The 14284-nt window shown below is 35.8% G+C and overlaps 1 protein-coding gene across 4 annotated transcripts in view; it reads left to right on the top strand.

Annotated features, from left to right (window-relative positions):
• The window catches only part of RHBDD1 (rhomboid domain containing 1), a 162844-nt gene that overhangs the window by 92761 nt on the left and 55799 nt on the right, over window positions 1-14284 (top strand). The window lies entirely within an intron of this gene.

The following is a 14284-nucleotide window of genomic DNA, read 5'->3' as shown; positions in this document are numbered from 1 at the left end:
CTGGCATTAGGTTGAAGACATCCTCTTACTTTGTCTCTAAATCCTTCAATGTGTAACTTTTAAAAATAAGGGCCATTCTGCTACTTATCTACAACATCATGGTCACATCAAAGAAAAATGGCAGAAATTCCCTAATAACATCTAAAATTTAGTCCAAATACTAAATTTTCCAATTTTCTTGAAGAGTATCTTTAATAGTCAGGTTTTCAAGGTTCTGATGTTGCATTTGATTATTTCTTTTTAATATAAAACCATACCCTGCCCTTTTAATAATTTAATTTTTCAGGACACCAGTCTCATTGAATGATAAGTATCTGACTATTTCTTTCATGGCATATTTAAATAGTTCTCTGCATTGCTGTATATTAGCACTTACATTTGAGAACTTGATTAATTGGATTTGGATTACACATTTTTAGCAAGAAAATGTAATAGGTAATGCTGTGTTTTTGAGGTCACATCAGGTCAGGAGATACACAGCACTGAGCCATCCCACCAGTACTGCTAAACTTGGTTACTAGTTTCAGAAGGTGACTGCACATTTCTCTATTGCAAAGGTTCATTTTCCCCTTTCTCTTTATACATGCCACATGAGGTGATACTATGTCACCGTATGAATATCCTGTTTCCTAAAAATTACTTGATAACCTTTCAAGTAATGGTTTTTGTAGTCCTTGTTGATTTTTACGAGACTATCAGTTATTTCTTTGGGTTCCTTGTTAATTTTTTATTTCTTTAAAATTTATTTATAGTAAAATTTACTCCTTGTGGTGTACAGTTATGTAAGCTTTGACAGAAGCATAGAGTTGTTTATAATAACAATCTAGATACAGCATACTTGTATCACTCCAGAAAATTACCCATCACTCCCACTCTGTAGTCAACCTCCCTGACCTTTGATCATAAACAAGCACTGTTCTCTTTTCCACTCCATAACTTTGCTTTTTCTAGCATGTCATATAGTTTGTGGGAATTATATGACAAATTATATATGTCATATAATTCGTGTGAATTTGTGTGAATGTAAGTTTTCATGTTGCCTAGGTAAGTACCTAGGAGTAGGGTATCTGGATTATGTGTGGTGAATTTATGTTTTATAAGAATCTGCCTGTTTTCCAAAGTGTTTGTACCAGTTTTCATTCCTGCCAGCAGTATATGAGAGTTCCAGTTGCTCTAGGTCCTCCCAGCATTTGGTATTTTCAGTTGTTTTTATCTTAGCAATTCTAATAGGTGTCAGGTTGTGTTTTAGTTTATATTTCCTTAATGACTAATGATGTTTCTTTCTGTTTATTGGCTACCTATATATCTTCTTTGCTGAAGTTTCTGTTCCATTATTTTGTCTACTTTTAATTGGATTGTTTGTTTTTTTATCATTGAGTTTTGGGAATTCTTTATATATTCTGAATAAAAGCCCTTCATAAGATGTGTGATTTGCAAATATTTTCCCTGAGTCTGTGGCTTTTTTCCCATTCTCTTAACAGTATCTTTTGTGGCACAAAAGTTTACAATTTTGATGAAGTACAATTTATCAATTTATCAAGCTTTTAGTGTTGAGTCAGGTCAAAAGATTTACAAGACCATAATTTTCTGCTATATTTTCTCTTAGAAATTCCATGGTCTTAACATTTACATTTAGATAGATAGCCTATTTTGAGTTAGTTTTTATATAAGGTGTGAGATATGAAGCAAAGTTCATTTTTTGCTTGTGAACTTCCAAGTATTCAGCACCGTTTGTTGAAACAGCTGTCAGTTTTCCAATGAATTGCCTTTGTACTTTTTTTTTTTTTTTTTTTGAGACGGAGTTTTGTTCTTGTTACCCAGGCTGGAGTGCAATGGCGCGATCTCGGCTCACCGCAACCTCCGCCTCCTGGATTCAGGCAATTCTCCTGCCTCAGCCTCCTGAGTAGCTGGGACTACAGGCACGCACAACCATGCCCAGCTATTTTTTGTATTTTTAGTAGAGACGGGGTTTCACCACGTTGACCAGGATGGTCTTGATCTCTTGACCTCATGATCCACCCACCTCGGCCTCCCAAAGTGCTATGATTACAGGCGTGAGCCTCCGCGCCGGGCTGCCTTTGTACTTTTGTCAAATAACAATTGAATATGTTTATGTCAATATATTTCTGAAAATGTAAAAAATTGAAATCATATCAAATATCTTCTCAGATCCTAGCAGAGTAAAACTAGAAATCAATTCTAAAAGGAATCCTCAAAACTATACAAATACATAGAAATAAGCAAATATGCTCCTTTATGACTTTTGGGTTAACAATGATATCAAGATGGGAATTAAATAATTCCTCAGGATGAATGATAATAGTGACACAAGATATCAAAACCTCTGGGATACAGCAAAAGCAGTGCTAAGAGGAAAGTTTATAGGGCTAAGGGCCTACATCAGAAAGTATGAAAGATCACAAATTGACAACCTAATGTCACACCTCCAGGAAATAGAGAAATGGAACCATTAAACCTAAAGCTGGAAGAAGAAAAGAAATAACAAAGATCAGAGCAGAATTACGTGAATTTGCAACCAAACAAATACCAAAAGATCAATGAAACAAAAGGTTCGCTCTTTGAAAAGATAAACAAAATCATAGACCATAGCTGGCTTAACCATGAAAAGAAAAGATTCAAATAAGCTTAATTAGAAATGAAAATGGAGACATTACAACCACCACCCCAGAAATACAAAAGATCATTTGAGATTACTGTGAACACCTCTGTGCATACAAACTAGAAAATTCAGAGGAGAAATGGAGAAATCCTGGAAACATACAACCCTCCTAACTTTAATCAGCAAGAAATAGAAAACCTGAACAGAACAGTAATAACCAGTGAGATTTAATCCATAATTTTAAAACTTGCCAACAAAAAAAGCCCAGTGCCAGACAGATTCACAGCCAAATTCTACCAGACATTCAAATAATTGGTACCAGTCCTACTTAAACTATTCCGAAAGACTGAGAAAGAGGGAATCCTCTCTAACTCATTCTGTGAAGCCAGTATCATCCTGACGCCAAAGCCACAAAAGGACATAACAAAAGAAGAAAAATACAAACAAATATCTCTGATAAATGTAAACGCAAAAACTCTCAACAAAATACTAGCAAAGTGAACCCAACAGCATATCAAAACAATAATTTGTCATGAACAAATGAGTTTCATCCCAGAGTTGTAAGAATGGTTCAACATACATACACAAGTCAATAAATGTGATTCATCACACAAACAGAATTAAAAACAAAAACTGTATTTATCTCAGTAATCTAGATCATTCATTCAACAGTGAATAATCACAAATGGTACTGGATGCTTCTTTGGGGTACTGGCATTCTTTCTACCAAATGAACTTGTTAGTGGCTCTTTTCAAAACTCAATGTTATTGGTAACTATTACATTAACTCCTTAGTCTAAAACCTTGGAATCCGAAATTATTTACTCAGACTTTTAAAAAGAGACTGTAGTTTCTATTTTATGATGGAAAAATACTCTTTATGTAAAAAAAAAAAAAAACAAAATCAGGTAAACAGTATGCAAAGAATGATAATTAAAATCCCATTGAAGAATAAGGAAAGCCCCTAGCTTCCTCTTTGGATGTAGAAAGCTGGAAAGGGTATCATTCTCATCCTTACAAAAAACATAAATGCTACATCATAGTCTATAAATTAATAACTTAATTTTTTTTTAATTGGGAAGCCTCCCAAGCCAGAATAGGCTCAGAGACACTACCTAATAACTTTTCTTGAACCCATCAAAGACCTGAAGTAGTAGACCAACCAACTAAAAAAACAGCACTTGCTTACCCAGGACAGACTCTGCTGGACACCAGTGAAAAGAATTTGGCCAACATTTTGAGAAGATTTTTAAAGGCTGACTGTAAGCAAGCAAGGGAACCCAGAATCCCTGGGGCCTATGATATAAAAAAATTCACACCCACTTTCAGGCTTTTCTCAGAACCTCACCTGGTCTCACAAGAGAAACTGGTGAAAGTCAAGAGAAAGCGTCCTTTGTCATTATGGTACAGCCCTGTGGAAAAAGATCAGCAGCCACTGCAGGAAATGTATGACAGGCTGCCCAGATCCTTCTCCCCTAAATACCCTATGGAATAATGCCTTAAATGCCTGAAAGAAGAGCAAAAACCACTGATAGGGTTTAGCTGTGTCCCCACCCAAATCTCCTCTTGAATTGTAATACCTACAATCCACAGGTGTCAAGGGTGGGACCAGGTGGAGGTAATCGGATCTCTGGGGCAGTTTCCTCCATGCTGTTCTTGTGAGAGTGAGCTGTCATGAGACCTGATGGTTTTATAAGCCTGTGGCATTTCTCCTGCTTGCACTTACTCCATCCTGCCACCCTGCAAAGAAGGTGCCTGCTTCTTCTTTGCCTTACACCATGATTATAAGCTTCCTGAGGTCTCCCCAGCAATGTGGAACTGTGAGTCAATTAAACCTCTTTCCTTTATAAATTACCCAGTCTCAGGTATTTCTTCATAGCAGTGTGAGAATGGACTAGTAGAATCGCCATTTCCCTTAGGGAGCTGGCAAAAACATATGGCAACTTTAAGAAGGGAAAAGGAAGAAAAACAAATCATATTCTCTAAATCTGGGGGAAAGGCAAGAATACTGAGAAGGCCATACTGCCAAACCCAGGGGCACAGTGACTGCCCAAGACTAGACTTAATCAGGACATACCCATAACTTGCCTCTCATCACCAGAGTGTAAAACATAGAGCAACAAGTAATTGCAGTCTATCACCAAGAGAGGGACAAAGGAATGGAAGGAGAACCTATCTGAGTCACAGCACAAAAGGAGGACCTGAAACTGAAGTTCAAGCGGGCACTGAGCAAAACCTCTGGCAAATCAGGCCCATCCTAAAAACAAGGTAATGGCAAAGGAATTTGAAGCCTTTGGTGTGTCCAGGGTAACCATTGCAACAATATGTATTCAATATTACTCATAATTATCACATGTAATTCAAAATACAGTATTCAATAAAAAAGTAAACAATCTGTAGGGATATAGAAGACCTGAAAAAATCTACCAGCTAAGTTCATCTAAATAATATTTAAATAGAACATTCTATCCAACAACAGCAGAATACACATTGTTTTCAGGTGCACATGACATTTTTACCAGGATGAAGTGTAGTATAGCACAACTAGGTGAGATTTATCCTGGGAGTGCAAACCTGCTTCAACTTTGAAAGTCAAAGTAATATAGTATGCTAATAAACAAAAAAGAAAACATATAATCATCTCAACAGATAGAGAACATTTTTTAAAGTACTACTTATAATAGCATATCTCATCCTACAAAAAGCCATAAAATACTTATGTATAAATCTAAGAAAACATATGGAGGATCTGTATGTAAACACTGGTCAGATAAATCAAAGAAGACCTACGTATATGGAGAAATATACCATATTCATGGATTAAAAAACTCATTGTTAAGATGTTAATTTTCCCCAAGCTGATCTATGAAGTCAAAATCTTAGAAGGCTTTTTAGTAGATCCCAACAAGCTTCTTCCGAAATTCATGCAGAAAGGCAAAAGATCTAGAATACCCAAAGCAAACATTATGCATTATTTGCATAATGTTTCACTCAGCAACAGACCACATATGTGATGGTGGTCCCACAACATTATAAAATTATATTTTTACTGTACCTTTTCTATGTTTAAATACATGAACACTTATAATTGTGTTACACTTACTTATGGTATTCAGTGCAGAAATGTGCTGCAGAGGTTGTAGCCTAGGAGCAATAGGCTATACCATATAGCCTACATGTGTAGTAGACTATGCCATGTAAGTTTGTGTAAGAATACTTTATAATGATTGCACAGTGACAAAATAATGATACATTTTTTCAGAACACATCCCTGTTGTTAAGTGATACATGACTGTTCTTTCAAACTCTTCTTTAGTTAAATAAATTGTAAGGGTAAATTAAATCAAGGTAGCAACTTTTAGCATCAAACTTTGCTATTATCGTATTTCATAATAGTACCTGGCCGTAATTACATGTCCTAAAGATAATGCCAGGAATAATAATGCCTAAGTTGCCTTTGTAGAAGAAATATCAAAATTTCTGTTATTTCAAGGGGCTTGCACATTTACTACTACTAACAGAAATCTTGCCTTGTTCTATTGGCAGTCTCAGCTTTTATAAACGAGTCCAAAAAGGCAGCTGATACCAAAGTAATAGAAAAATTTTGGAAAGGAGCCATCTTTTTCTTTGAGTCAAAAGGCAGATGCCAACTAGGAACATTAGTTCATTGCATTTTTTTTCTCCCCACTCCCTCACATCCCTCCATGTATAATCTGTGCCTTTTTTTTTTAATAGCCTGCCACCAGGTTCAGCTGGCACTGGGTACAAAGCTCTGTCCTTTTCGATTTCTATCTGCCAGCCTGCAGCATGGGTACTGGTTGAAGCCAGAAATCCTTACTGACATGTGGAGTAACTTGTGCTTCTTTTCTTAGATTGTTCTAAAAGGCGAATGGCCACGGTCACACTTTGGCTGTCTTGTGAAAAAATCAAGCAGAATTGTCACCCCCAACCCTGTGCTACACAGTTGGGGTTGCTGGGTAGCATGTTTGAAACTGTGGTGGAATATACTACAAAGGTCTTGGCTTGAGAATGAAACTGATTGCTCCTTTGTTTCTTAGTCTCTAGATACAAAAACCAGGAAAGCCATATTGGAAAAAATATTAGGATTCCAAATTAATATGTAGTGCTTTGTTAACAGAGCATTTAATGATCCCTTGAATCCTGTTTATAAGCATCATATATATATTCATATGGATCTATTGAGATACACTTTAAGTTAAAAAAAGGGAGATAATTTATTTAAGGTGTACATTTTTCTTTCTTCTGATGTAACATCAAGGTATGTAAAAGTAATATTTGTCTTATTTGTATGGAAATTTTTGTGAAAAATTGGATGAATTATGTTCATGTTCTTTTCATCTTTTATGGTGTGTTACAAAGAGAAAATGATGGGAATTTCAGTGAACTGAGTTTCAGTCCTAGTATGAATGTTAAATAACTTTATTTGTGCTATGAATCAGTGAATCTGATCAGGTCTCAGTTTTATTTTTATTTTTATTTTATATTGAAGGAATTGAATTGAGTATGCTTCAAGTCTCTTCCATTTCCATTATTCTGAAAAGAATGTAGCTAAAAAGAGGTGGGAATTTGGGGAGATGTCAGGAATATTGGTGAGCTTTTGACATACAGGTGTCAGGGCTTATCAATGAAAAATTTCTGAAAGATGAAATCAAACAGCTCTGCAAAGCAGATCTAACTTGATAAACACATGTATTAGATAGTAGTACCTTATTCAGTTGCGTGATTATATGAGCCTTTATTGGCCCAGTGCAGGCATAATGCAATTGGCAATTTTTAATGTATGTAAATTTTCACTGCTGCCTTGCTTGGCATAGCAGAGACATTACAGCCAGGACAAAGATGTATGACTAATTCTGTGTGACCACTTAACTTCTTTTTTTTTAAAGTAATTTGGTGTGTTCTCCCCCAGGAAAACTTTCTAGGTAATAAAAAAGTACCATCTGCCAGATTGTCTAAAAGCAATTTCAATGCAAAACAACACTTGCTTTAGATTACTGATTCTTACTTGCTGCTCTGTGTGTTGAAGGTTTTCATTTCAGTGAATAAAGTTTGATATCTGAGAATGTGTCTAGATGTGAAATTTTACAACAGATTGTGCTTATATCTAGATTGTGCTTTTATCTACCTTTACAGTGCTAGAAGATTGTGCTTATATCTAGATGGTACTTGTATCTACCTATACTTTTTCAAATCGGTGAAATTAAATTCCATATTTTAAAATATTAACTGTAGCTCAGCCATTGCTTTAAAAAAGAAAGAGAGAGAGACACATGGAATTTAAATGTTTGGGAAACTGACATTAATATTTATCTGTGAGTTAATTTATGTGTAATCTTTTCTCTGCCACCTACCCCCATAATCATCATTTATTGAAAGGCATCATTTGGATACTGATAAGAAGATTTAACAGTAAAAGCATAAACAAAACTGTAATGAATTAATTCTACCCACCTATCCCCTATGACTGATGGAGACTATGTTTTGAGCTACCAAATCTCAATTATTTCAGATATATTTCTTTGCACATTCATGATGTTGCTTAGTATCGTCATCATTCTACCACTCCAAAGAACCTTATTGAGCCCCTCGTGTGTCAGCATTATAAGCAGTTAAGCATTGTAGGCTATAGAAATGAATAACTCTTGTTCATTACTATCAAGTTAAAAATATTCTTCTTTCTGTCAAACGACAAGAGATTTAAATGACCTATTTTAGTTAAGCTAAGCAATATATTGGATTTAGGAAAGAGATATAATAACTTTTGACTTCAAGTGAGGTAATTGCTTTACTTGTCAATATGTGACATTCTCTAGTTCAGCCACCATGATTCCCTAAGTTATGAAAGAAATTACAGAAAATTAAGTTTAGTATAATACAATGATTTGGATATTCAATTTATTCATATAATTTTTAGTCTTAGAAGATTTTGATGTATATATACTGTATTTAATGAAATCCAATATAATTGAAGAAAATATTACTTTAGGTCTGATTCACAAACTCTTGTCATTTTTATAAAAATGTATTAATTTGGAAATGATATATCACACAGTACTTTAATAGCAATGAATCTTATGTTCTTATTCAACAAAAATCGAGGGTGTGAACAAGTTTTTATAATATGTATCTCTACTAAAAAATGAAACAGTATCCACTTTTTTGAGCTGAAAACAACCAGACTTTTTTAAAAATAAACTCAATAGATATTTTCAGTGAATAAAATTTTGTTCTCTTTTAATTTGAGCCTTTCTAATTGCTTTCTTTTTTTAACTTTTATTTTAAGCTCAGGGGTACATGTGCAGGATATTAGAGGTTTGTTGTACAGATTATTTCACCACCCAGGTATTAAACCTAGTAATCTAGTTATTTTTCCTGGTCTGCTTCCTCCTGCTATGCTCCACCCTACAATAGGCCCCACTGTGCATTGTTCCTCTCCATGCGTCCATGTGTTCTCATCATTTAGCTCTCACTTATAAGTGAAAACATGCATATGATATATAGTTTTCTGTTTCTGTGTTAGTTTGCTAAGGAGCCTGCAGCTCCACCCATGTCCTTGCAAAACACACAATTTTGTTTTTTTGTGTGGCTACGTAGTATTCCATGGTATATATGTACCACATTTTCTTTATCCAGTCTATCATTGACCAGCATTTGGGTTGATTCCACATCTTTTCTATTGTGAATAGTGCTGCAGTGAACATATGTGTGCGTGTGTTTTTATTATAGGACAATTTATATTCCTATGGGTGTATACCCAGTAATAGAATTGCTAGGTCAAATGATATTTCTGTTTCTAGATTTTTGAGGAATCACCCTAGTGTCTTCCACAATAGTTGAACTAATTTATATTCCCACCAACGGTGGAAAAGTGTTACTTTTCTCCACAATCCCACCAGCATTTGTTATTTTTTGACTTTTTAATAATAGCCATTCTGACTGATGTGAGATAGTATCTTATGGTTTTGATTTGCATTTCTCTAATGATCAGTGATGTTGAGCTTTTTTTCATGATTGTTCACCATGTGTGTCTTCTTTCAAAAAGTGTCTTTTCATGTCCTTTGCATGCTTTTTACTGGAGTTTTCTTTTCTTGTAAATTTAAGTTCTTTATAGATGCTGGACTTTAGACCTTTATCATATGCATAGTTTGTAAAAATTTTCTCCCATTCTGTAGCTGGTTTACTTTGTTGATAGTTTCTTTTGCTGTGCAGAATCAGAAATGATAAGGGGGATATTGCCACTGACCCCACAGAAATACAGACAACAACCAGAGAGTATTATAAACACCTCTATGCATATAAAGTAGAAAATCTAGGAGAAATGGATAAATTCCTGGACACATAACACGCTTCTAAGACTGAAGCAGGAAGAAATGGAATCCCTGAAGAGACCAATAACGAGTTCTAAAATTGAAGCAGTAATGAATAGCCTACCAACCAAAAAGAAGCTTAGGACTAGATGGATTCACAGCTGAATTCTATCAGAGGTACAAAGAAGAGCTGGTACCATTCCTGCTGAAACTATTACAAAAAATTGGGGGAAAAAAAAAAAGAACTGACTCCTTGATAAGTCATTCTGAGTCTGGCAGCATCCTGATACCAAAACCTGGCAGAGATACAACAAAAAAATAAAATTTTAGGCCAGTATCCCTGATGAACAATGATGTGAAAATCCTCAATAAAATACTGGCAAATCTAATCCAGCAGCACGTCAAAAAGCTTATCTGCCATCATCAGGTTGACTTCATCCCTGGGATGTAAGGCTGGTTCAACATACACAAATTAATCATCACATAAACAGAACTGAAGAGAAAAACCTCATGATTATCTCAATAAGTGCAGAAAAGGCTTTCAATAAAATTCAACATCCCTTCATGGTAAAAACTCTTGATAAAGGTATTGAAGAAACATACCTTCAAATAATAAGAGCCATATATGTCAAACCCACAGCTAATATCATACTGAATGGGCAAAAGCTAGAAGCATTCCCCTTGAAAACAGGCACAAGACAAGGATGCCCACTCTCACCACTCCTATTCAAATAGTGTTGGAAGTCCTGGCTAGGGCAGTCAAGCAAGAGAAAGAAATGAAATGTATTTAGGAAAAGAGGAAGTCAAACTATATTTGTTTGCAGATGGCATGATCCTATATCCAGAAATCCCCAGTGTCTCAGTCCAAAAGCTTCTCAAGCTGATAAGCAACTTCAGCAAAGTTTCAGGATACAAAATTAATGTGCACAGATTGCTAGCATTTGTATACACCTACAACAGACAAGCTGAGAGCCATATTATGAATGAACTCCCATTCACAGTTGCTACCAATACCTAGGAGTACGGTTAACAAGGGAAGTGAAGGACCTTCACAGGAGAACTACAAATCAATCGGAGCAGACACAAACAAATGGAAAAACATTCCATGCTCATGGATAAGAAGAATCAATATCATGAAAATGGCAATATTGCCCAAAACAACTTATAGATTCAGTGCTATTCCCATTAAACTACCATTGATGTTCTTACAGAACTAAGAAAAACTACTTTAAAATTCACATGGAACCAGAAAATAGCCCAAATAGCCAAGGCAATTCTAAGCAAAAAGAACAAAGCTGGTGGCATCACACTACCCAACTCCAAACTGTATTACAAGGCTACAGTAACCAAAATAGCATGGTAGTGGTACAAGAACAGACACATAGGCCAATGGAACAGAATAGAGAACCCAGAAATAAGACTGTACACCTACAACCATCTGACCTTTGACAAAACTGACAAAAACAAGCAATAAGGAAAGAATTCTCTATTTAATAAAACTGGTTAGCTCTATGCAGAATAGTAAAGCTGGACCCCTTGCTTACACCTTATACAAAAATCAACTCAAGATGGATCAAAGATTTAAATCTAAAACCCGGAACTATAAACACCCTAGAGGAAAACCCAGGCAATACCATTCAGGACATCAGCATGGGCAAAGGTTGCATGATGAAGATGCCAAAAGTAATTGCAACTAAAGCAAAATTTGACTAAAAGGATCTAAAAGAGCTTCTGCACAGCAAAATAAACTATCTAATTGTACACATTAAAAGTGTCTGTAACATTCTAAAAGGCTTTGTCTTAACATTTTTATCTTCAACTATGACCTATCTCTTTTGGTGTTTATAAAGAGCCACATTGTTAAGAATATTAGGTGTATAAATGCCATTTAAGTCTTGGGGAGAGATGTATTACCATGATCATTTGCTTAATTTATTTGTGTGTGTGCGTGTGTGTATCATGACATATGCCCACAATTGTATATGGTTATTATAATTCATTAAAAATTTTAATTAAAAATAATTCAAATTGTTTCTAAAGTAGATAGATGATGGAGAATGAGATAGGCAGTGTCATTTTCAAATAGAACTGTAATATGCTAGCACTGAAATCAAGCTTAGGGGTCATGATATTCTGACACATTGGTTTCAGATCGGGAAACAGAAAACAAGAGGCTTAATTCTCCATCACAGTATACATGCCCATTGAATGTGAAAACCAGGATTGCTGTTGACAGTTTCCTGCCCTGGGAATACAGATGTGAAGTAGGCTGGTTCTCTAGGCTGGGCTGTGGCCAGGCTGGAAGTCAGGACCTCTCTGGAAAGTACTCCATTAGACTGACATTTTTTTTTTTTTTTTAAAATGAGACAGAGTCTCACTCTGTTGCCCAGGCTGGAGTGCAGTGGCACAATCTTGGCTTATTACACCTTATGCCTCCCAGGTTCAAGTGATCCTCCTGCCTCAGCCCCCCTAGTAGCTGGGATTACAGGCAAGTGCCTCCATGCCCAGGTAATTTTTTTTTAAAGTAGAGATGGGGTTTCGCCATGTTGGCCAGGCTGATCTTGAACTCCTGACCTCAGGTGATTCACTGCCTTGGCCTCCCAAAGTGCAGGGATTACAGACGTGAGCCACTGCACCAGGCCTAGACTCTCATTTTCTAGTGCTCCTCTGCATCTCCCTAGAGCTGAACCTCAAGTACACTTCTGTGTCAGCCTTCAGCCTTCTGGGCTTGACTGAAAATGGGCTCTTGGCCCTTCTCCTGCTGGCAGGGGCAAGTCCATCTGGCCTTTGGAGGTATGGGGGAGAAGTAGGTGATGAAGTGTGAGAAACAGTTCTGATATATGTGTGTTAACACTTGTTATTTGCGTGCTGTGATTAGTGTGCAGTTCTGGTTTTGTTTTGGTTTGGGAATCGATTAGAAGTCCCACCTGAATTCCAAGTGATCCCAAGGTGGACCATGCTGAGAGCCCAAGAGAGATGATGATGGTACTTGAGCTCGTTTATTGTGGTCTTTTAGATTCTGTGTAGCATTTGTTCTGATTATGAAAGTAATATTCACTATGTTTCCATACAAACCAGCAAGAAGAAGTCAAAAAAGGTATTCTATAATTTCACCACACAGAGAAAAGCCACTTTGCATTTGGGGTATATCCATGAAGATACCCAAAACACAGGCACCCAGAGGAAACCACTGTAAACATTTTTGGTGAAATTCTTTCCAGATTAATGAGTATTAGGTGGTAATGACTATGGTAGGAAGATTCACGTACCCGTGCAGAACCCTGTAAAATAAACATTTTAAACTACTTTCATTGTTTTAGATTGTGAGGCAGAGGCACAGAGAAATTAAATGACATTTTCAGGGTCACATTCTAAGTGGTAAATATCAGATTAGAGGGTCAGATGTCTCTGTTCCTAGTTGGGACACTTTTTACATTATACAGTATTATGGCCTCTTCAGAAAAAGCATGTTTAGACTGCTGCTGAACTGTCAGTTAGAGATTAACATGGTTTTCTTGTAAGTCTGTAGCCCACCATATAATTGGTCCATGTAACTTAGCTGGATAATGTTTGTATTCTTGGAGTTAGATTGGCTGTTGTGATCTTCTTGAATTCAGAAAACTGAAAACTCTGAGGTATGTGTGACTACTATTGATAATTATTTGCTAAATTAAAAAGACTGCATTATTTTTAGAGGTAACAGTGACATTTCTCTTATTTTGTCTCCACCTGTTCATACATATTTGGCTAAGTTTGTTGTTGTTGTTGTTGTTTGGTTGGTTTGGATTTTTTTAAAGCAAGAATTCCTGACAAAAATTTAAAAACCTGTTAAAAATCATTTGTATGGGAAGGAATACCCTCCTTATACAAGAAGCCTGCCTCTTGGGTACCTCATAGGACATGTACCCCCAAAAACTGCTTACTGCAGACCATCAGAAGTAATCTGCTGGGCTGCTGTTGCTTTCTACAAAAATTGTAGCATATACAAGTTTGAAAACATTTGTTTTTCATATAAACATATTAGTGACATATATATAAATCAATATATATTAAATCTATTAAAACAAATATATAAGGATGTGTTTTGTTAATTTAAATAGGACTCAATTTGTCTTTAATAGTTTTTTTTTTATAAAGGAGATGATTTGTAACAGAAAAGTATAAATTTGCATGCATTAAGAGTGCCCTAAGACATCATGATTTTATGTTGAGCTATTACCCATTACTCCGGTTACTTAACGGGAATTATTCACCCGCGAATTTCCACTGTCTGCTCTGCCTCTCTTAAACCATCTTACTCACAGTTGTGCACATTCTTCCATCCATTATATTGTGT

The sequence above is a fragment of the Saimiri boliviensis genome, chromosome 5 (assembly GCF_048565385.1).
Source record: "Saimiri boliviensis isolate mSaiBol1 chromosome 5, mSaiBol1.pri, whole genome shotgun sequence".
Lineage (NCBI taxonomy): Eukaryota > Metazoa > Chordata > Mammalia > Primates > Cebidae > Saimiri > Saimiri boliviensis.
The sequence above is the reverse complement of the archived record's forward strand: the minus strand, read 5'-3'. Positions and strand labels throughout refer to the sequence as shown.